Source organism: Chiloscyllium punctatum, chromosome 4 (assembly GCF_047496795.1).
Source record: "Chiloscyllium punctatum isolate Juve2018m chromosome 4, sChiPun1.3, whole genome shotgun sequence".
Classification (NCBI taxonomy): Eukaryota; Metazoa; Chordata; class Chondrichthyes; order Orectolobiformes; family Hemiscylliidae; genus Chiloscyllium; species Chiloscyllium punctatum.
The window spans coordinates 100,357,618-100,380,300 of record NC_092742.1 but is presented as its reverse complement, the minus strand read 5'-3'; the positions used below and the strand labels follow the sequence as shown (position 1 = coordinate 100,380,300).

The 22,683-nt window shown below is 44.8% G+C and overlaps 1 protein-coding gene across 4 annotated transcripts in view; it reads left to right on the top strand.

Annotated features, from left to right (window-relative positions):
- The first annotated feature begins 6,349 nt into the window (after positions 1 to 6,349).
- Positions 6,350 to 22,683, top strand: part of LOC140476586 (uncharacterized) — a 280,335-nt gene continuing 264,001 nt past the window's right edge. For 2 of the 4 annotated variants that reach the window (XR_011960520.1, XR_011960518.1), the window contains exons 1-2: positions 6,351 to 6,549; positions 14,324 to 14,492. The gene's annotated coding sequence lies outside the window, so the exon portion shown is untranslated. Of the gene's footprint in view, positions 6,550 to 14,323; positions 14,493 to 22,683 lie in introns of all 4 variants that reach the window. The other 2 variants (XR_011960519.1, XR_011960521.1) reach the window with 2 other exon arrangements.

Genomic DNA, 22,683 nt, shown 5'->3' with positions numbered 1-22,683 from the left:
ATTTCAAATCTGTAACTCACTCCCAGGGCTATGTTGTTCAAATCCTCAATTAGATTCCAGTCACTACCTCACATCAAGGTATCTGTTGTTCTATATATAAACCACCCCGAACCTCCTCGATTAGATTCCAATTTGTAATTCCCTCCTGTGTGCATGTTCATCTATATATAAAACACTCTGATCCCCCCCGATTAGATTCCAGTCTGTAAGTCAGTCTCCGGTATCTGTAACTCTGTATATAAAGAGCCCTGAACCCCTTGATTATATTCCAGGCTGTAATTCAATCCCGGCAAACTATCATTCTATATTGAACCACCCCAAACCCCTCGATTAGATTCCAGTCTGTAACTCACTCCTGGGTTCCTGTTATTCTCTATATAATCAATCCCGAACCTCTCTATGTTGGATTCTAGTGTGTAACTCACTCCAAGGGATTTGTTATTCTATATGTAAACCACACTGAAACTTTCAATTATTTTCCAGTCTGTAACTCCCTCCCAGCTACCTGTTCTTCAATATATAAACCAACCAGAGCCCTTTGATTAGATTCGAGTCTGTAATTCACTCCAGGGGATGTACTATTCTATATATAAATAACAACCCGAACCCTTCTATTAGATTCCAGTCTGTAACTGTTATTCTAAATGTAAATCAACCTGGGCCCCTCGATTAGATTCCATTCTGTAACTCACTCCAGGTATCTGTTGTTCTATATATAAGCAAGAATGATCACCTCTATTAGATTCCAGTCTGTATCTCATTCCTGGAGATCTGTTATTCTGTATATAACCCACACCAAGCTCCTTGATTAGATTCTAGTCTGTACATCCCTCCCAGACATGTTTTGATCTGAATATAAACCACCCCAAAACCATTGAATGGATTGCAGTCTGTAACTCCATCCTGGGAATCTGTTATTCCATATATAAACCACCCTAACCCCTTGATTCAATTCCAGTCTGTTATGCACACCAGGGTATCTGTTGTTCTGCATTTAAACTCCACAGAACTTTACAATTAGATTCCAGACTGTAACTCACTCTCAGGTATCTGTTCTTTCATATATAAACCACTGAGAACCTCTCAATATGATTCCAGTCTATTATGCACACCAGGGTATTCTATACCTACATATGCACCACCCTGAAACACTCTTGTTTGATTCCAGTCTGTAATCATCTCCACAGTAGCTGTTATTCTATATAAATATATATTTACTTCTCTCCCCAGCAGTATATAAAACTGCTGGGGAAAGAAGTAAATAATGCTGTGGGTGACTCGCTAGTAGTGATCCAATTTAGAAATACCACATCACACAAGCCTTGAGCTTTGACTGGTTTATTTGTGAGCTCATGGAGAGAGACAAGACGACCAGCTCGATCGGATGGCCACTAGTCACTCTCACGAAATACAGAGAGTTGCGTGATTATATAGGTTATAATCGATTAACGATTAGAAAACTGTTACTTGCAGGATAATGAGCAAGCTAGGCACCTTGCCCAGTCATTTGATTCTGTCATGTAATGTCAGGACAGTGTTGGTTAGTAGCTGATAAGCAGCTGTTAGTATACAGTAGGTCCTTGCAAAGAGAAGAATTTGTTTATCAGGCATCAGTACAGCTGTAAGGCCAACTGTATCAGCTGGGCTTGGGAATACACAGGCTTTTAGCAAGTGGGCACTAAGATGAGATTCAAATGGTCTTTTGGCTTCTAATATGTGACAAAATAGCTGCCACAAATTTAACAATTCTCCTGCATATACCAACCTGAACCCTTCAATTAGATTCCAGCTTGAACCTCACTCCAGGGTACCTGTTCTTCTATATATAAACTACCCTGAACCCTTCGATTAGAATCCAGTTTGTAATTCCCTTCCGTGTACCTGTTTGTCTATACATAAACCACTCCGATCCCCTTGATTAGATTTCAGTCTGTAAGTTGCTCTCTGGTATCTGTAACTCTGTATATAAATGACCCCAAAACCCTCAATTATATGCCAGTCTGTAATTCACTCCCCACAGTCCCTCATTCTATACTGTACCATCCCTATCCCTCAATTAGATTCCAGACTGTAACTCATTCCTGAATTCCTATTATTCTCTATATAAACAACCCCAAAACTCTCTATATGAGATTCCAGTCCGTAACTCATTCCAAGGGATCTGTTATTCAATATATAAACCACACCGAACCTCTCAATTAGATTCCAGTCTGTTACTCCATCCCAAGTATCTGTTATTCGATACATAAACCACCCTGTGCCCTTTGATTAGATTCCAGTCTACAACACTCCCCGCTATGTGTTATTCTGTATATAAGTAACACCCTGAACCCCTCTACTAGATTCCAGTCTGAATCTCCCTCCCTGGTATCTGTCATTCTAGACATAACTCACCGCATACCAATTGATTGGATTTCAGTTTGAAACACATTCCCCAATATCTATTATTCTACATATAAACCACCCTGAACACCTTGATTAGATTATGGACTGTAACGTGCTCCCAGGCATCTGTTGTTCTCTTCATAAACAACCACAAACCCCTCAATTCCAGTCTATAACCAATTGCAAAGCATCTGTTGGTCTATATATAAACACGTTCAAACCCCTCTATTACATTTTAGTCTGTAACTCAGTACTAAGGTATTGCAGCACTGTCTGAGGGAGTGCCCCATTGCAAGGGAATCAGAATTGAGGGAGTATCGTTACTGAGGTAGTGCAGCTCTATCAGAGGGTCACTGCGGGAGTGCCACATTCTGGAGAGTTGCTTTTCAGACTGGAGGCCTGTGACCAGCTGTGTGCCACAAGGATCGGGGCTTGGTTCACTGCTTTTCATCATTTATATAAATGATTTGGATGTGAACATACAAGGTATGGTTAGTAATTTTGCAGATGATACCAAAATTGCAAGTGCATCGGACAGCCATGTATGTTAACTCAAGGTACAAGAGAATCTTGTTCAGGTGGGGCAGTGGGCTGAGGAGCAGTAGATGGAATTTATCTTAGGTAAAGGTGAGGTGCGGCATTTTGGAAAGGCAAATCAGGGCAGAACTTATGCACTTAATGATAAGATCCTGGGGTATGTTGCTGAACAAAGAGTCTTTGGAGCTGAAAATGTGTTGCTGGAAAAGTGCAGCAGGTCAGGCAGCATCCAAGGAGCAGGAGAATCAACGTTTCGGGCATGAGCCCTTCTTCAGGAAACTCCAAAGAGTCTTTGGAGTGCAAGTTTGTAGTTCCTTGAAAGTAGAGTCACAGGCAAAAGGATATTGGAGAAGGTGTTTGGTATGCTTGAGTTTATTGATTAATGCATTGATTTGGGACGTTATGTTGGTTAGGCCACTTTTGAACACTGCATTCAGTTCTGATCTCCCTGCTGTCAGGAGGATGTCGAGAAACTTGAGAGGGTTTAGAAAAGATATACAAGGATGTTGCCAGGGTTGGAGGGTGTGAACTATCGGGAGAGGCTGAAGATGTTGGGTCTACTTTCACTGCAGTGTCGGAGGCTGAAGGGTGACTATATAGATGTTTCTAAAGTCATTATGGGCGGCACAGTGGCACAGTGGTTAGCACTGCTGCCTCATAGTGCTAGAGACCCGGGTTCAATTCCCGCCTCAGGTGACTGACTGTGTGGAGTTTACACATTCTCCCCGTGTCTGCGTGGGTTTCCTCCGGGTGCTCCGGTTACCTCCCACAGTCCAAAGATGTGCAGGTCAGGTGAATTGGCCATGCTAAATTGCCCGTAGTGTTAGGTAAGGGGTGAATGTAGGGGTATGGGTGGGTTGTACTTCAGCTGGGGGGGGGCTTGTTGGGCCGAAGGGCCTGTTTCCACACTGTAAGTAATCTAATCTAATCATGAGGGACATAGATAGGGTGAATAGCCAAAATCTTTTCCTCAGGGTGGAGGAGTCCAAAACTAGAGGACATAGGTTTAAAGTGAGAGGGGAAAGATTTAAAAGGGACTTAAGGGGCAACTTCTTCAACCAAAACGTGATGTGTGTTTGGAATGAGCTGCTAGAGGAAGTGGTAGAGGCTGGTACAATTAGAACATGTAAAAGGCCTCTGGATGGATATATGAATAGGAAGGGTTTAGAGGGATATGGGCCAAATGCTGGCAAATTGGACTAGATTTACTTAGGCTATCTGGTTGGCATGGACAAGTTGGACAAAAGTGCCTGTTCCCTTGCTGTATATGTCTATGATTCTATGATTGAACCTCCGCAATGTGGTACTACCTCAGAAGTGACCCGCTCACAATAAGGCACTCCAATGGTACTGACCCTCTGATAATGAGGCCCTCCCTTAGTACTGACTCTCTGGCAGTGCTGCACTACCTCAGCACTGACCTTCTAAAGATATGGTACCCTTAATTCTGACCCAATTAAAAATGAGGCATTGGCTCAATTTGATCCACTGTTGAGGCACAATGAGACAGCTACACTGCCTCAGAATTGACCCGCTGACAATAAGGGACTCCCTACATACTGACCATGTGGGAATGAGGGACCTCCTCAGGATTGACCTTCCTAGAGAGCTGTATTAACTCAGGAGCAGGAGAATCTACATTATGGGCATAAGCCCTTCATCAGGAAAGGGCTTATGCCTGAAATGTCGATCTTCCTACTCCTCGAATGCTGCCTGAGCTGCAGTGCTTTTCCAGCACCACATTCTCGACACTGATCTCCAGCATCTACAGTCCTCACTTTCTCCTCCCAGTATTAACTCAATACTGACCCTCGAATTGTGAGACACATCCTCAGCTTTGAACTTACAATTAGACACTTCCTCTGGACTGACTCTCTGACAAGGGCAGATGGCCTTAATCTGGGTAAGTGGGGGTGCTGCACTTTGGGAGATCAAATATTAAGGAAAAATATACAGTTAATGGCAGGACATTGTTGCATTGTTGTACCATGCATGGGACCATGGGGTTCGTCCGCAGCTCCCTGAAAGTGGCCACACAAGTAGATAGGGTGGTAAGGAAGGCATATGGCAAATTGCCACATTACTGGAAGGATGTGGAGACTTTGGAGAGGAACAGAAGAGGTTTACCAGGATTCTGCCTGGATTAATGGATATGAGCTATATGGACAGGCTGGAAAAACTTCGGTTGTTTTCTCTTGAGCGGCAGAGGCTGAAGGGAGACTTGATAGAAGTCTAAAATTATGAGAAACGTAATTGTTGTGGTCAGAATCTTCTTCTGAGAGTGGAAATGTCTAAAATTAGAGGGCTTGCATTTAAGTTGAGGGGGGAAATTCAAAGGAGCTTTGGGATCAAGTTTTTTACACAGACAGTGGTAGGAGTCTGAAATGCCAAGTATGATGGTAGAGGCAGACACATTTTGGGTGGGGGTGGGGTGGGAGGCGGTTAAAGGGACTTTTACATAAGCACATGAAATGGAGTGCAGACAGAAGTGATTAATTTGGTAATATGTTCGGCACATTCCTGTGCTGTGCTGTTCTATGTTCTATTTAAGTGGGAGAAAGGGAGGACTGCAAATGCTGGAGGGTCAGAGTCAAAAGTTGTAGCGCTGGAAAAGCACAGGAGATCAGGCAGCATCCAAACAGTACGAGAGTCAGCATTTCAGACAAGAGCCCTTCTCCAGGAATGTGGAGGGGGAACGGAGAGAGATAAATGGGGTGGGAGGGGGGTGAGCTGTAAGGAAGGTAGGCTGGAAGGCAGGTGGGTGGATGCAGGTGGGAGATAATTGTGATCGGTCAGTGGGGAAGGTGGAGTGGATAGATGGGAATGAAGATGGACAGGTAGGACAGGTCAAGAGAGTTGGATATGGGATGAGATGGGGGGACGGGAGATTTGGAAACTGATGAAGTTGATGTTAACGCCGTGTGGTTATCAGGTCGTGAAGTAGAAGATGAGGTGTTCTTCCTCCACTTGGCAGGTGGCTTTGATTTATAAATGCTGTAGCTGCAGGATCAAGGGATCATCCTTGCAGCAGGCATCCGAATGCAATCAGTGCTATTGCTAAAGGATCAGAGGATCAACCTGACTGCAAGATCCCAATGCAATCGGTGCTTGTATTCAAGGTTCAGGGAATCAAGCTGACTGCAAAGATATCAACGCAATCCGTGCAGTTGCTGTATGGTCAGGGTATCAACCCCTCTGCAGCGATCTCCTCGAGTCGGTGACGCTTCGGTGACAGAGCGGGCACGACATGCACGTGCCGAACTCCAAGAACCAATCGGCAGCCCAGGCTTGACGGCTATTCCTGATTGGACACGCAGGCGGCGCGGGATCGGGCACTATGCTAATAAGCTGACGGGGCGGCCCAATCACTCAAAGCGGCCGGCGGCTAACCGTCAATCAGCACGTCCATTTTTCGGGGTGCTGATCTGAGCCAATAGGCAACGCGGGAGAATGTGCAGGCCGGCCAATCAGAAGACCCCCTGCTTGTGATTGGCTGCACTGACGCCGGGGTCCACGGCTCTGATTGGCGAGGAGGCGCTCGGGGGCCTCGTGGTGTGGTTGGAGCGACCGCAGCAAGAGGACAGAGAGAGGAGAGGGGGAGGGGATCGGCCTCAGAGCGGCTGTTAGGTAAGGAGCGGGGCCAGGGTTCCTGCCCGGCTGACTGACTGACTGACTGACTGACTGACTGACAGACAGGAAGGAGGCATACGGAGGTGTGAAGTGCTAGCACTCGGTCTCAGACGAGTCTTGGCCGTCCTCCACGCCCCCTTCGCCAGTCAGCCCGTCCCTCGATCACCATGTCCCACATCATCCTCCTCTGGATCCCCTCCCCAACAGACTCCTATAGATCGTCACCTCTTCTTTCCCCCACCTTCTCCTGAATTATCCTCCACACAATCTTTATCCGCCCCCACCTCCTACGCCATAAAAATATCCTCCCTTGTACCGCTCCCCTAGATCTCCCCTCTCTTTGATTCTCCACTCCCCCCATCCCCCATCCCCCCCATCATCCCCCCCATCATCCCATCATCCCTTCTGATACCTTCCCCTCACCCATCCTCCCTTGGGATTTCTCCCCCACCTTCCCCCCCTCGCGATCCTCCCTTGGGCCCTCCTCTCCCCCATCCTCCCTTGGGTCCTCTTCACCTCCCCCCCCCCCTTCCTCCCTTGTATTTCCCACCCCACCCCCCCATCCTCCCTTGTATTTCCCACCCCACCCCCCCATCCTCCCTTGTATTTCCCACCCCACCCCCCCATCCTCCCTTGTATTTCCCACCCCCCCCATCCTCCCTTGTATTTCCCACCCCACCCCCCCCATCCTCCCTTGTATTTCCCACCCCACCCCCCCATCCTCCCTTGTATTTCCCACCCCACCCCCCCCATCCTCCCTTGTATTTCCCACCCCACCCCCCCCATCCTCCCTTGTATTTCCCACCCCACCCCCCCATCCTCCCTTGTATTTCCCACCCCACCCCCCATCCTCCCTTGTATTTCCCCCCCCCATCCTCCCTTGTATTTCCCCCCCCGCCCCCCCGCTGCCACCCTCCCTTGTATTTCCCCCCCGCCCCCCGCCATCCTCCCTTGTATTTCCCCCCCGCCCCCCGCCATCCTCCCTTGTATTTCCCCCCCGCCATCCTCCCTTGTATTTCCCCTGCCCCCACATCCTCACTTGTATTTCCCCTCCCCTCCCCTCCCTGGACTCCCCTCCCCAGACCTCCCCCCTCCCTGATCCTCACTGGATCCTCTCTGCCCAATCCTAACCTGGATTCCCTCCCACATCTGCCCTGGATCAGCCACTATAACCCACTTTCTGAAACCTGAAACACTGCGCAGCCCCACACTGGTTTTCTCCTTCTTGTCTTGATCACTCCTTCTCTGCAATCTTTATTCTCACTTTTAACTTTTGAAATGTTGTTGTAGCAATAGATTTTGGCCAGTACTGTGTCTGGAGCTGTTCTTTGAATAGTGCAATTTTCTGCTGTAAACTTTGGGTTGGATTTTCACAAACCCAGGGCATGCCAAAGTACTATGCAATCAATTCAATAACATTGAATATTTACAGCACTGAAGGAGACAATTTCCTTCCAATTGGAAGGATGTTGGCAAACTTGAAAGGGTTCAGAAAAGATTTACAAGGATGTTGCCGGAGTTGGAGGATTTGAGCTATAGGGAGAGGCTGAAAAAAGCTGGGGCTGTTTTCCCTGGAGTGTCGGAGGCTGAGGGGTGACCTTCGAGATTTATAAAATCAAGAGGAACATGGGGTGGAGGAGTCCAGAACTAGAGGGCATCGGTTTAGGATGAGAGGGGACCTAAGGGGTAACATTTTCACGCAGTGGGTGGTACTTGTATGGAATGAGCTGCCAGAGGAAGTCTTGGCTGCTGATATAATTGCAAAATCTGAAAGGCATATATAAATAGGAAGGGTTTGGAGGGATATGGGCCAAGTGCTGGCAAATGGGACTGGATTAGGTGGGAATATCTGGTCGGCGTGGATGAGTCGGACAAAGGGGCTGTTTCTCTGCTGTACATCTGTATGACTCTAATTTCATCTATTATATCTGTGCTGGGAAGATGTCTTCAAAGATTGGAATTGTCAAAATGTCACATGCCTCAGACTTGATGGGTGTATCTTGTAGACACTAACTTAATGTTTACACTCTTTTTAAATCATGTATACAAAATTCCTGGAGCCCTCTAGCATTTAGTACAGAAGGTGATATCACTATGTGACTGTACCATCTCATAGAGGAGTTAGTGAAAATGAGAATGGAGTCCCCAGAAATCATAAAGTTGCTCTTGAGAAATTTGTTGAGTATTATTCATTTAGGAGAAAGTGAGGACTGCAGATGCTGGAGATCAGAGCTGAAAATGTGTTGCTGGAAAAGCACAGCAGGTCAGGCAGCATCCAAGGAGCAGGAGAATCCTGAAGAAGTGCTAATGCCCGAAACGTCGATTCTCCTGCTCCTTGGATGCTGCCTGACGTGCTGCGCTTTTCCAGCAACACATTTTCAGCAGTATTATTCATTTCTCAAAATGTGTCCTTAGGGGTGGGGAATGTTTTGAACTCTGTTGCTGAAATTATAAAAAGGTGAACCTTAACATTTGAAGCCAGGCTATAGATGCGTGAAAATGAGGAGCAAGATTGCAGTAAACAGAAAACTTTTGTCACCAGTGTGACTTTGCCTGACTTTATTGTACATTTCTAAATGCTCTGCTACTACGTTCCTTATAAATGACTCTAGAGAGGACATTTCGCAGGGTCACAGATTAGGTCTAAGGTCCTTGGTTTTAAACTATGATGACTCCTCTTTCAGATGAAGGTGACTTTTTTTGTCTCTAAAAAGTTGTTAGAATGTGGAATTATTTTCCTCAAAAGATAGTGTCTAGTCACAGACTTGATAGATAAGGGACCTGAGGAGTGAGAAGACACGAAAGTGAAGTTGAGCTCACTTCCAGATCAGTCGTGATGTTATTGAATGGTAGGGCAGAATGGTCATCTGGTTGTCTGTATGTTCCTATTATTCTCAAGAAGTAGACATCATTGGAATTTCTTTTCATTTACAAATAAAATAGTATTTTGGAAAAAGTTCAGAAGCTGACCAGGAAACTAATACAGTCTATTTTCTCAGTATTTGATTTCATAACTACTTAGAATTATAGAATCATGAATTCCTACAAGCTATTTGGCCTAAAAAGTCTACACTGAACCTTCGAAGAGCAACCCACCCAGACCCATTCCCCTACACTATTGCCCTTCCCCTGAATGATGCATCTAACAGACACGTCCCTGAACACCCTGGCCAATTTACCCAACCTTCACATCTTTGGATTGTGGGTGAAAACCGGAGCACCCAGAAGAAGCCCAAGCAGGCATAGGGAGAATATACAAATCCACACGAACAGTCACCCGAGGCTAGAATCGACCCAGATCCCTGGTGCTATGAGGCAGCAGTGCTAATCACTGAGCCACTGTGCCGCCCCTTGTGGATTATTCCTGCTGCTTTCATAAACCAAATTATGTTTAATCCTGTTTGCAGGTCAAGTGGAAGAATAAAAGGGCAGGTTCACATTCTGCTTTGATAATGCCAGACCATTATGTGTAATTAATGGAAGCTGAACTTAACTCTCCCTTGATAAAATATAATTCTACAAACTAAACAGTTTGTATTGTAATATCTAAACTTTGAGTATGGAAACAACACAAAAGTATAATACTACAGGTCGTAGAAATTTGAAATGAAAGCAGAAAATGCAAGAACACTCAGAGTCCAGACAACATAGAGAGAAACAAGACTCTGGATTAGTGGTGCTGGAAAAGCACAGCAGTTCAGGCAGCATCCGAGGAACAGTAAAATCGATGTTTCGGGCAAAAGCCCTTCATCAGGGAGAGAAACAGATTTAACATTTCAGATCGATGATCCTTTGTCAAAACTCTAGAATCTTTTAGTGAGAAACTTTTCCTCTGACTGAAGGATTGTGTAATTCTGCTTATTTGGGCATTTCTGAGGGCTGTTGTATATGTACGTATGAATTAGCAGCAAATTCAGCCACTCGGTATCTCTCGCCTGTTCTGCCATTTTGTAAGATCAAAGCTGTTCTGATCATTCCAAATTCCTGCCTAACCCTGATGACTTTTCACTCCTTAACGATCTGCCTTCAGAATATTCAAAGACTGTGTGCTTCTGACTTCTCAGAAAGAGAGTTCCAAAGACACTCAGCCGTCTATGATATGGGGAGATAAAGTTCTCCTTGTGTCTGTCTTAAGTGGGCAACTTCACCCACAAGAGGAGACTTCCTCTCCATGAGCACCCTGTCAAATAAGTAGGACCCCGCATGCTTCAACCAAGTTGCCTCTTAGTCTTTTGAACTCCAGCAGATAGAAACCTAGGTTGTCCAACCTTTCTTCATTAGGTATTCTAATACCTAATGACATGGTGGCTCACAGCACCGGGGACCCAGGTTTGACTCCAGCCTTGGGTGACTGTCTGTGTGGAGTTTGCACGTTTTTATGTGTCTGCATGGGATCCCTCCAGATGCTATGTTGGATTTGTCATACTGAATTGCCCATAGTTGCCAGGAAAATGCAGGTTAGATGAAGTAACCATGGAAAATGCAGTATTACATGGATAAGTTGGGGGTTGGGGCTGGATAGGATGCTCTTCAGAGTTGCTTCGATGGACCAAGTGGCCTGCTTCCATACTGTAGGGATTCTATGATTCTGTCCATTTCTAGATATTATATAGGAAACGTTCTCGGAACTGCTTCCAATGCATTTGCATCCTTCCTTGATTAAAGAGGTACAGATGTATTCCAGATATCATCTCACCAGTCTCCTGAAAAACAGAAGGATAGCCTCCCTATTTTTGTATTAAACACACCTTGCAGTAAATGATAACATTCTGTTAACTTTCTTAATTACTTGCTGTATTTTCATGCCAATCTTTTATATTTCATGCAGAATACCAGATTCCTGTGTATCACAGAGCTCTGCAATCTCTCATCATTTAGATAATGTACTACCTTTGTACTCTTCCTACCAAAATGGCCATTTCATATTTTCTTAGATTATGTTCAGTTTTCCTGATCTTAATCACTTAACGTTGTCTATACCATTTTGTAATATTCTTTGTTTGGAAAGTAAGTTGTGCAATGTTTGTATCATCAGCAACCTTAGTAAGAATACCTTCAGTTTTTTTCATCCAAGTCAATTACGTTATTTGTAAAAGCATTGATTTCTGTGGCACACCACTCATTACAGTTTACCATTTATGCTCATTTCTGTCTGTTTCCCATCAATCCTATTTCCTATCCATGCCAATATGTTGCCCCAAATACCATGGCCTTTTATTTTCTGTAGTGATCTGATTCCTTCTGGGATTCGAAGTAGAACATAGAACAGTACAACACAGTACAGGTCCTTTGGCTCTCAGTGTTGTGCTGACCTTTTATCCTACTCCAAGGTCAAACTAAACTACATTTCCTACGTTGTACTGTCCTCCATGTGCCTATCCAAGAGTTGCTTAAATTTCCCTAATGTATCTGATTCTACTGCCTCTGCTGACAGTGTATTCCATGCACCTACCACTCTGTGTAAAAAATCTACCTCTGACATCTCGCCACAACCTTTCTCCAATCACCTTAAAATTATGTCCCTACATGATATCCATTTCTACCATGGGGAAAAGTCTCGGGCTAACACCTCTCGTCATCTTTTACATGTCTATTAAGTCACCTGTCATCCTTCTTAGGTCCAACGAGAAAAGCCCTAACTCTTTCAACCTTCTCTTCATAAAAAATGTCCTCCAGTCCAGGCAACATTCTGGTAAATCGCTTCTGCACCCTCTCCAAAGCTTCCACACCCTTCCTATAATGACGCGATCAGAACTGAACACAGTATTCCAAGTGTGGTCTAACCAGGGCTTTATAGAGCTGCAGCATAATGTCGTGGCTCTTGAACTCAATCCCCCTGCTAATGAAAGCCAACACACCATCCAACTTCTTAACCCTATCAACTTGGTTGGCAGCTTTGCGGGATCTATGGACGTGGACCCCACACTAGGAGAAAGTGAGGACTGCAGATGCTGGAGATCAGAGTTGAAAACTGTGGTGCTGGAAAAGCAAAGCAGGTCAGGCAGCATCCGAGGAGCAGGAAAGTTGACGTTTCAAGCATTCTTGATGAAGAGCTTATGCTCGAAACATTGACCCTCCTGCTCCTCGGATGCTGCCTGACTGGCTGTGCTTTTCCAGTGGACCCCACACTGCCAACAATCCTTTAACCCTGTATTCTGCATTCAAATTGGACCTTCATACTTTTCCAGGTTGAACTCCAACTGCCACTTAAAAGCTCAGCTGTGCATCCTGTCAATGTCCCACTGCAACCTACAACAGCCCTCCACACTATCCACAAGTCCATCAACTTTTGCGTCATTGGCAATGATACTAAACCACCCTTCCACTTCTTCATCTAAGTAGTTTATAAAAATCACAAAGAAGAGTACCCAGAACTGGTCACTGGTTTCTAGGCTGAATACTTTTCATCTGCTACCACCCTCTATCTTCTATGGGACAGCCAATTGTATATCCAGACAACCACATTTCCCTGTATCCAAAGCCTTCTTACTTTCTGAGCCTCCTATGGGGAACCTTATCAAATGCCACATCCACTGCTCTATGTCAAGTAGACCACATCCATTGCTCTACCTTCATCAATGTATTTTGTCACATCTTCAGAGAATTCAGTAAGGCTTGTTAGGCATAAGCTGTCCCTCATAACACCATGCAGACTGCCCCTAATCAAGCTATGAATATAGAACGTTACAGCGCAGTACAACTTTTTCAAATAATCATAAATCCTGTCTCAGAATCCTCTCCAATAAGTTGCCCACCACTGACGTAAGATTGACTGGCCTGTAATTCCCAGGGTTATTTCTTATTCCCTTTCTTGAACAAGTGAAAATATATTTGCCACCCTCCAGTCATCTGGTACTGCTCCAGTGGACAGTGAGACTACAAAGATGACCGCCAAAGATGGAGCAATCTCTTCCCTCGCTTCCGTAGAAACCTTGGGTATATCTGTCTGGCCCAGCAAACTTATCTATTCTCATGTTTTTCCAAATTTCTGGCACATCCTCCTCCTTAAATCAACCTGTTTGAGCAAATCAGCCTATCTCACGCTGTTCTCACAAATGACAAAATCCCACTCCCTTGTGCAGTCGATTCACTAGTTCTCCTTTATCCACAGTTAATAGTAATTCCACAAAGACCAAAACTGGGGAACAGATTTGGTGGAGCTACAAATATGGAAGATTGTGTCAAAATACCGGAAGGAATAAACTTTGGTCATGTAGGTTAACATTGCTCAACTAATGATCCAGAGGCCCAGGTGAATTAATGCTCCTGGGACATGGGTTCAATACCCATCAACAGTTGGGAGAATTTAAATTCAGTTAATAAATGTCTGGAGTTGAAATCTCAGCGATATTAACCATTAAACCAATATCAGTCACTAATTGCCTGGTTTTGCGTACATATCAGAAATCACACAACACCAAGTTAATCACAGGCTTTCAGAGCGTTGCTCCTTCATTAGGTGAAAATTTGAAATTTCAAATAAACCTGGTGTCGTGTGATTTCTGACTTTGTCCACCCCAGTATAACACTGGCACCTCCACATCTTGCCTTCATGTGTCACAGCAATGTGGCTGATTCTAAGCTGCCCACTTAAATGGCCTAGCAAGACTTCAAGAGCAATTTGGGATGGGCAATCAATGCTGGCCCTTCCAGCTGCATCCATATCACATAAAAAAAGAATAAAGAACAAAAAGGAAAGCTTGTAGATTGGATGAATGAACAGAAAATTCATTTTAATATAGTAATGTGCAAGGATGCTTAATCTTAATAGGAGCACAGATGCTACTTAACCGAGCAAGAATCTTGCCAGGCGTGCCTGTGGCCAATGAAGAGAGGACTGATTAACACCAGAGCCTCTGATGACATGGGAAACTTAAGAAACTCAGCTCAAGCCAAATCCGACTTGAAGGAGTGAAGCCAGAGTAACAGAGCTCTCTGAGGTAAGTTTTTAGATGACCGGTGGTTTAGAAGTGTCAGTGTTTTTTTAAATTTTGTGTGACTAATTAGTCTTTGCTTTGTTCACGTTGAGGAGCAGATAGAAAAATAGCAATGCGCATGTTGTGTTAAAATAGTTAAGGAGTGTTAACAGCAATTAAATAAATAATCACATTAAATCTAAGGAGTTTTTTCAAGTTCCAAAATAGAATGGAGACATGTTCATGACCTGTAGCCTGCAAATTCTATGGCATGTGAGAATTTCAGAACTTTTCACCTGTACCAGTGGTCCACATATGCAGGTCTCCAGCTAATCCATGAATGCAGCATCTACCTCCAGGTGGTTGAACCCAAGAAAGTAGATGGCTGAACATTTCTGGATCCCAGCCTCCACAGTCACATAAAGTTCAGATCACCAAGTGGATCGGTTCTACCACTTGGAAGTGCAGGAAGCCTCCTCGAGCTTGACACTTGATTTGTTCATGAGATGTGGATGTCATTAATGAGACAAGCATTTATTGACCATCCCTAATTCCCCTCTATGCTGAGCCATCATGTCTCATCCTAACATAAGCCACCTTCTTCCTCTTGACAGATTCAACTTCTTTAGTAAACCATGGCTCCCTATCTCGACCACTTCCTCCCTGTTGGATAGAGCAGTAGCTGTTCCTTGAATTAACTCCACATTTCAATTGTGCCTGTCTCCTGCAGTTTCCTTCCCTATCCTTTGCATCTAAACCTTGCCTAATCACAACATAGTTGCCTTTCCCCAGCTATAACTCATGCCCTGCAGTATATACCTCTCCTTTTCTATCACTAAAGTAAACATAAGTGAATTGTGGTCCATATCACCAAAGTGCTCACCTACCTCCAAATCTAGCACCTGGCAAGATTCATTACCCAGTACCAAATCCAATGTGGCCTCGCCCCTTGTTGACCTGTCTACATACTGTGTCAGGAAACCCTCCTGCATACAGAACAAAAATTACCCCATCTAATGTTCTTGAATTATAGCATTTCTAGTCAATATTTGCAAGGTTAAAGTTACGTTTGCTCCTATCCAGAATCATCTTTGCTATCTTTTCCTCTACATTTCTGGAACTATTCGAAGGCCTATAGATAACTCCCAACAGGGTAACCTCCTTTCCTGTTTTTAACCTCAGCCTGCAGACGAGTCCTCAAACGTCCTTTCTGCCACCCAAATGCTGTCCTTGACTAACAATGCCACACCTCCCCCTCTCTTACCAATTTGTCCGTTCTTACTGAAACATCTAAATTCTGGAACCTGAAAACCATTCCTGTCCCCCCTCTATCTGTGTCTTCAAAAGGGCCAGAGCATCAAAGTGCCCGGTATCAACCCATGCTGCAAGTTCACCCACTTATTCCAGATGCTCCTGCCGTTGAAGTAGACATATTTCAAACCACCTTCCTGCTTGCTGGTGCACTCTTGCGACCTTGAAACCTTATTTCTGACCACACTACTCTTACCTCCCACATTCTGCAGGAGAAACATTCAACTGCACTAACTGCCATTCTGACTGTTCTAAATCCCAAAGAGACTGTTGAAAAATAAAGAATTTCTTAAAAAGCTAGTTACCTTACCAATTCAGTGCACAGAAATCTCTTTTTGGTTAGAGAAGGAGGATGGATGGGAGACACTACTTAAGTAGTGCTTCAGGTAACGCAACTGCCCAAATATATCACTTCACTTACTCAGCAGGCCCACGTCCGCTCCTGCTCAGCGTGCACACTGCCTGTTCACGAGGTAAGATTTTAAAGTGGTCATTGACCTTTCCGACAGCCCCGGGTCATCGCTGCTTGTCTTCCTGCTGCTATAAAGTTAAATATTAAGTCAAATATTAGAAGTTGAACATTGCGGGAGCAAGTACCCTTGGATACAATGTACAGTACCCTCATTGATACACACCAGTTCATTTCAAAGTTTAGATAGTTACTTTATTTAACATTTTGTATTGTTACAATGACGCTTTGAAAGGCACAATATGTTATCTGGGAAGCAAAGCCTCAGCAGAGGGACCTTGGGTTCAAATACATAATTTTTTGAAGTTTGTGTCACATACAGATCGGTTGGTTAAAAAGGCATTTAGAATGCTTTGCCTTCATTGCTCAAACTTTTGGGACGTTATGTTGGGGTTGTATAGGATGTTGGTGAGGCTTCTTCTAGAGTATATCTAAGGATATTACTAAGCTGAAGAGGTTTCACAAGAAATTTACCAGGGTGTTGCCAGGTATGGAAGATTGAGTCATAAAGAATGGCTGGATAGGCTGGGACTTTTTTTCACTTGAGCATAGAAGGTTGAGAGGTGACGTTATAGAAGTTTATAAAATCATGAGGGTGTAGATAGAGTTAATGGAAAGTGTATTTTCCTTAGGATTGGGATTTCAAGACTAGGGGTCACATTTTTAAGGTGAAAGGAGAGAGATTTAAAAAGATATGGGCAAATCTTTTACACAGAGAGTGGTTGCATGTGGACTGAACTTCCTGAGGAAATGGTGGATGCAGGATAGTTACAGTGTTTAAAAGATACTTAGATAAATACATGAATAGGTAATGTTTGGAAGTCTATAGGTCAGGTGTAGGCAGGTGGGACAAGTTTAGTTTGGGATTATGTTCGGCATGGATTGTTTGGACCCAAAGGGTCTTGTTCTGTGCTGCATGACTGTATGTCAGTAGTGTTCTAATTCTGTACAATGAAGCAGCATCTTATAAATGTTACATATAACACAGTGACTGGTGGAAGAGTGAAGGTTCATCCATATTAGTAACGTTACCTGCTCTTCTTTAGTGAATAAGCAGATAGAGTGCCAATCAAATGACCTGCTTTGACTAGGATGACTTTGAGCTTCTTGAGGATTCCATTGCATACCTGACCTTGTCGATAGTGAAAAGACTTTGGACAGTCAGAAAGTATGTCAGTTGTGACAGAATATTCAATTTTGTGCAACTCCCCTCCTCCCTATCACCATGTATGCTTAGCTGCTGCTTCACATTAAGTGGAGTGAGTTGAATTGGTTGAAGGCTGTGATACTTGGGGATATCAGGAGGGAACAAGTTAGTTCATCCATTTGGTAATTATAGACTCTTGGGCATCAACAGAAGGAGCTGAAAATGTGTTGCTGGAAAAGCGCAGCAGGTCAGGCAGCATCCAAGGAGCAGGAGAATCGACGTTTCGGGCATGAGCCCTTCTTCAGGACTGAGGAAAGTGTGCCAAGCAGGCTAAGATAAAAGGTAGGGAGGAGGGACTTGGGGGAGGGGCATTGGAAATGCGATAGGTGGAAGGAGGTTAAGGTGAGAGTGATAGGCCGGAGTGGGGGTGGGGTTGGAGAGGTCAGAAAGAAGATTGCATGTTAGGAAGGTGGTGCTGAGTTCCAGGGTTGGGACTGAGACAAGGTGGGGGGAGGGGAAATGAGGAAACTGGAGAAATCTGAGTTCATCCCTTGTGGTTGGAGGGTTCCTAGGAGGAAGATGAGGCGCTCTTCCTCCAGCCGACGTGTTGCTGTGGTCTGGCGATGGAGGAGTCCAAGGACCTGCATGTGGAGTGGGGAGGGGGAGTTGAAGTGTTGAGCCACGGGATGGTTGGGTTGGTTGGTCCGGGTATCCCAGAGGTGTTCTCTGAAATGTTGCGCAAGTAGGCGGCCTGTCTCCCCAATATAGAGGAGGCCACATCGGGTGCAGCGGATGCAGTAAATGATGTGTATGGAGGTGCAGGTGAATTTGTGGCGGATATGGAAGGATTCCTTGGGGCCTTGGAGGAAGGAAGGGGGGAGGTGTGAGTGCAAGTTTTGCATTTCTTGCGGTTGCAGGGGAAGGTGCCGGGAGTGGAGGTTGGGTTGGTGGGGGGTGTGGACCTGACGAAGGAGTCATGGAGGGAGTGGTCTTTTCGGAACACTGATAGGGGATGGGAGGGAAATATATCCCTGGTGGTGGGGTCCATTTGGAGGTGGCGGAAATGACGATGAATGATACGATGTATATGGAGGTTGGTGGGGTGGTAGGTGAGGACCTGTCCTGGTGGCGATTAGAGGGGCGAGGCTCAAGGGCGGAGGAGTGGGAAGTGGAGGAGATGCGTTGGAGAGCATCGTCGACTACGTCTGGGGGGGAAATTGCAGTCTTTGAAGAAAGATGCCAGCTGGGTTGTTCGATATTGGAACTGGTCCTCCTGGGAGCAGATGGAGGCCATTTAGCCATTGTGTCTATCCCTTGTTCCCAATTCGTCTGCCTCCACCAGACCTGCTCCCAAGAGGACCAATTCCACCATAAAACATTCCAGATGGTCTCCTTCAAAGACCGCAATTGCCCCTCCCACAAAGACTGCAATTGCCCCTCCCACATGGTTAACAGTGCCCTCCAGTACATCTGCTTCACTTTTCATACCTGCACCCTTCACCCTTCCAATCGCAACAAGGACAGAACAACACCACCCCCCTCACCCAACCAAGTTTTTCCACCCCACCCTCGGGATACATTACATCATCCTCTACCATTTCTGCCACCTACAAACAGACCCCACCTCCAGGGATATATTTCTCTCCCCACCCCTATCTGCATTCTGGAGAGACCATTCCATCCGTGTCTCCCTTGTTGGGTTCACGCCCCCCCATCAACCCACCCTGCACTCCTGGCACCTTCCCCTGCCACCGCAAGAAGTACAAAACCTGTGCCCACACACCCCCTTCACCTCTGTCTGAGGCCACAAAGGATTCTTCCACATCCGACAGAGATTTACCTGTACTTCCACACACGTCATCTACTGTGTCGGTTGCTCTCAATGTGGTCTCCTCTACATTGGGGAGACAGGGCACCAACTTGCAGAAAGTTTCAAAAAACATTTCTGCTACACACACACTAAACAACTCCACTGTTCTGTAGCTGAGCACTCTACCTCCCCCTTTGACACTGCCAAGGACACACAATCCTGGGCCTCCTCCACTGATGCCTTGAGAAAGAACGCCTGTTCTTCCACCTTGGGACCCTCCAACCACACGGGATCAATGTGGATTTCACCAGTTTCCCCATTTCCTTTCCCCCCACCTTATCCCAGACCCAACCTTCCAACTTGGCATGGCCCTCTTGAGCTGTCCTACCTACCTATCTTCCTTCCCACCTATTTGCTCCACCCTCCTCTTCGACTTATCATCTTCATCTACCCATCGCATTCCCAGCTACCTTTCCTCTCCAGCCCCACTCCCTTCCATTTATCTTCCAACCCCCTTGGGCCACTCCCTCATTCCTGTTGAAGAGCTTATGCTCAAAACGTCGACTCTCCTGCGTCTCAGATGCTTCTTGACCGGCTGTGCTTTTCCAGCACCACACTCTTCGACCCTGATTTGCAGCATCTGCAATCCTCATTTTCTCCTATCTGTGTACCTGTCCAAATATTGATTATGGACCAGGCCAGAACCCCTCAAAACATTTCAAGAATGTAGCCCACACCCTACCTTTTCTAGTTCTTTTAAGCAAGTGTAAGGTGGATATTCCAGAAGTGATGCAGATGGTCAAAACCCCATAGTTCTAAACAAAACACAATTTATTTAGAGTACTCAATGAAACACGAACAAAAGAGAACAGAATCCAGAATATCTTAATCTATCTGAAAACCCAACAGATTATCCCAATTTAATGATGCTGTTCCAAGTTCCCACAACAATCCCCATGAACATCCCTTGGCAAAAAAGGTAAAATCAAACACAGGAACTTATAGGAGAGAGAGATGTCAGAGAGATTCAGCATGGAACATCTTCTTCCATGTAGCTGTTTCTTTTATCAGCAGCCTCAAAAAAACCAGACCATTTGCTAAAACCAAACCAAACCAAAGAAAAGCTGAACTGGGAGAACGGGCCACTGCCCATTCATTGTACGGATGTTTTTTTAAAAAGTTGAAAGCCTTTTTTTCTGAGGCAGTATCTGTTAGCTATAATCAAATTGGCCCTCAAATCCATCCAAACCAGACCTCCTGGAACCTCTATGTTTATCACCGCACAGAAAAAACCCAGGGACAACCTAACCTTGTTAAATGTCACATGTCTTTTAAATGTCGTAACTGTACCAACCTCCACCACTTCCTCCGGCAGCTCATTCCATATATGCACCACCCTCTGTGTGAGATGGTTACCCCTCAGGTCCCTTTTATATCTTTCTCTTCTCACCTTAAACCTGTGTCCTCTCATTTTACACTTCGTAAGCTATTCAGTTTATCTATGCCCCTCATGATTTTATAAACCTGTATAAAGTAAACCCTCAGCCTCCTACACTCCAGAGGAAAGAAATCCCAGTCTATCCAGCTTCTCCTTGTAACTCTCACCCTCCAGTCTTGGTAACATCCTTGTAAATCTTTGTTACACCCTTTCCAGTTTTTTACAACCCTCCTATAGCAATGTGACTAGAATTGTACACAGTGTCCCAAGTGTGGCTTTACCAATGTCTTGTACAGCTGTAACGTGACATACCAACTTTTATACTCAATATTCTGACCAAATAAGACATGCCTACCAAACACCACCTTCACCACCCTGTCAAGCCATTAGTGTATCATGCTGTTTGCAATGGAGTGTATCAAGGGTTAAATCCAGTTGGGGCTCTGAAGTGTGAAGAGAGTATTAATCACTCAAATCCCAGTGGACTATCGATGATACAAATATCTTAACAAGAGGCCCAGACCTCTCTAGCTTCCCACAGAGTTCTTGGTTATACCTGATCAGGTTCTGGGGATTTATACAGTTAGTACGTTTGCAGATGACACCAAAATTGGAGGTGTGGTGGATAGCGAAGAGGGGCAGATTACAACAGGATCTTGATCAGATAGCCAGTAGGCTAAAAGCGTGGCAGATGGGGTTTAATTCAGATAAATGCGAGGTGCTGCATTTTGAGAAAGCAAATCTTTTGCAGGACTTAACACTTAATGGTCAGGTCCTCAGGAGTGTTGCTGAACAAAGAGAACTTGGAGTGCAGGTTCATAACTCATTGAAAGTGGAGTCGCAGGTAGATAGGATAGTGAAGGAGGCGTTTGACATGCTTTCTTTTATTGGTCAAAGTATTGAGTACAGGAATTGGGAGGTCATGTTGCGGCTGTACAGGACATTGGTTAGGCCACTGTTGGAATATTGCATACAGTTCTGGTCTCCTTCCTATTGGAAAGATGTTGTGAAACCTGAAAGGGTTCAGAAAAGATTTACAAGGATGTTGCCAGGGTTGGAGGACTTGAGCTCTAGGGAAGAGGCTGAACAGGCTGGGGCTGTTTTCCCTGGAGCATCGGAACCTCTATAAACCTTATAGAGGTTTACAAAATTATGAGGGGCATGGATAGGATAAATAGATAAAGTCTTTTCCCTGGGATGGGGGATTCCAGAACTCGAGAGCATAGGTTTAGGGTGAGAGGGGAAAGATATAAAAGAGACTGAAGGGGCAACTTTTTCACACAGAGGGTGGTATGTGTATGGAAGTGGTTGCGGCTAGTATAATTGCGACATTTTAAAGGCATCTGGATGGGTATATGAATAGGAAGGGTTCAGAGGGATATGGGCCAGGTGCTGGCAGGTGGGACTAGATTGGGTTGGGATATCTGGCCAGTATGGACGGGTTGAACCGAAGGGTCTGTTTCCATGCTGTACATCTCTATGACTCTATGACACAGGATTTTTTTTTTAAATGGGATTTTGCAAATTGGTACTTTAGTGGAGGATAAGCTAGGTAACTAGATTAAGAAAATGTGCATGGTGCTTGTGTGAGTAGAGATCCTGTAGGTCTTGCTTGTGCTATTCTTATCACCAATTGAGTTTACAGATCTGGTTGCCATTCCTAATGACTGGTTTAAAGAAAAGTCAGTCTTTGTTCTGCGTAAAAGCCAAGCCTCATTATAACTTTTATGAGCATTGCTAATGCCCTGCTCTGACACTGAGGAACCTGATTTTCTTGACAAGGAGTATCCATGTATTTTCGCTGGGTATGAGGCCCATGTAACAGCTCCTTGATCAGACGGAGGGATGCACTTGTCAGCTATTTGCTGGTTCTTCACTATGGTCTTTGTGGAATGCTAGCAAGCTCATGTGGTTTGAGAAAAATCTCGTTTTTGACTTTGATATGTGTTTTGTGTTATTTATAAAATTGGCAAAGTGCTTCTTATTTTTAATTCAGGCATGTAAAATGATTCATGCTCAAGAAATCTATGTAAGATGTTA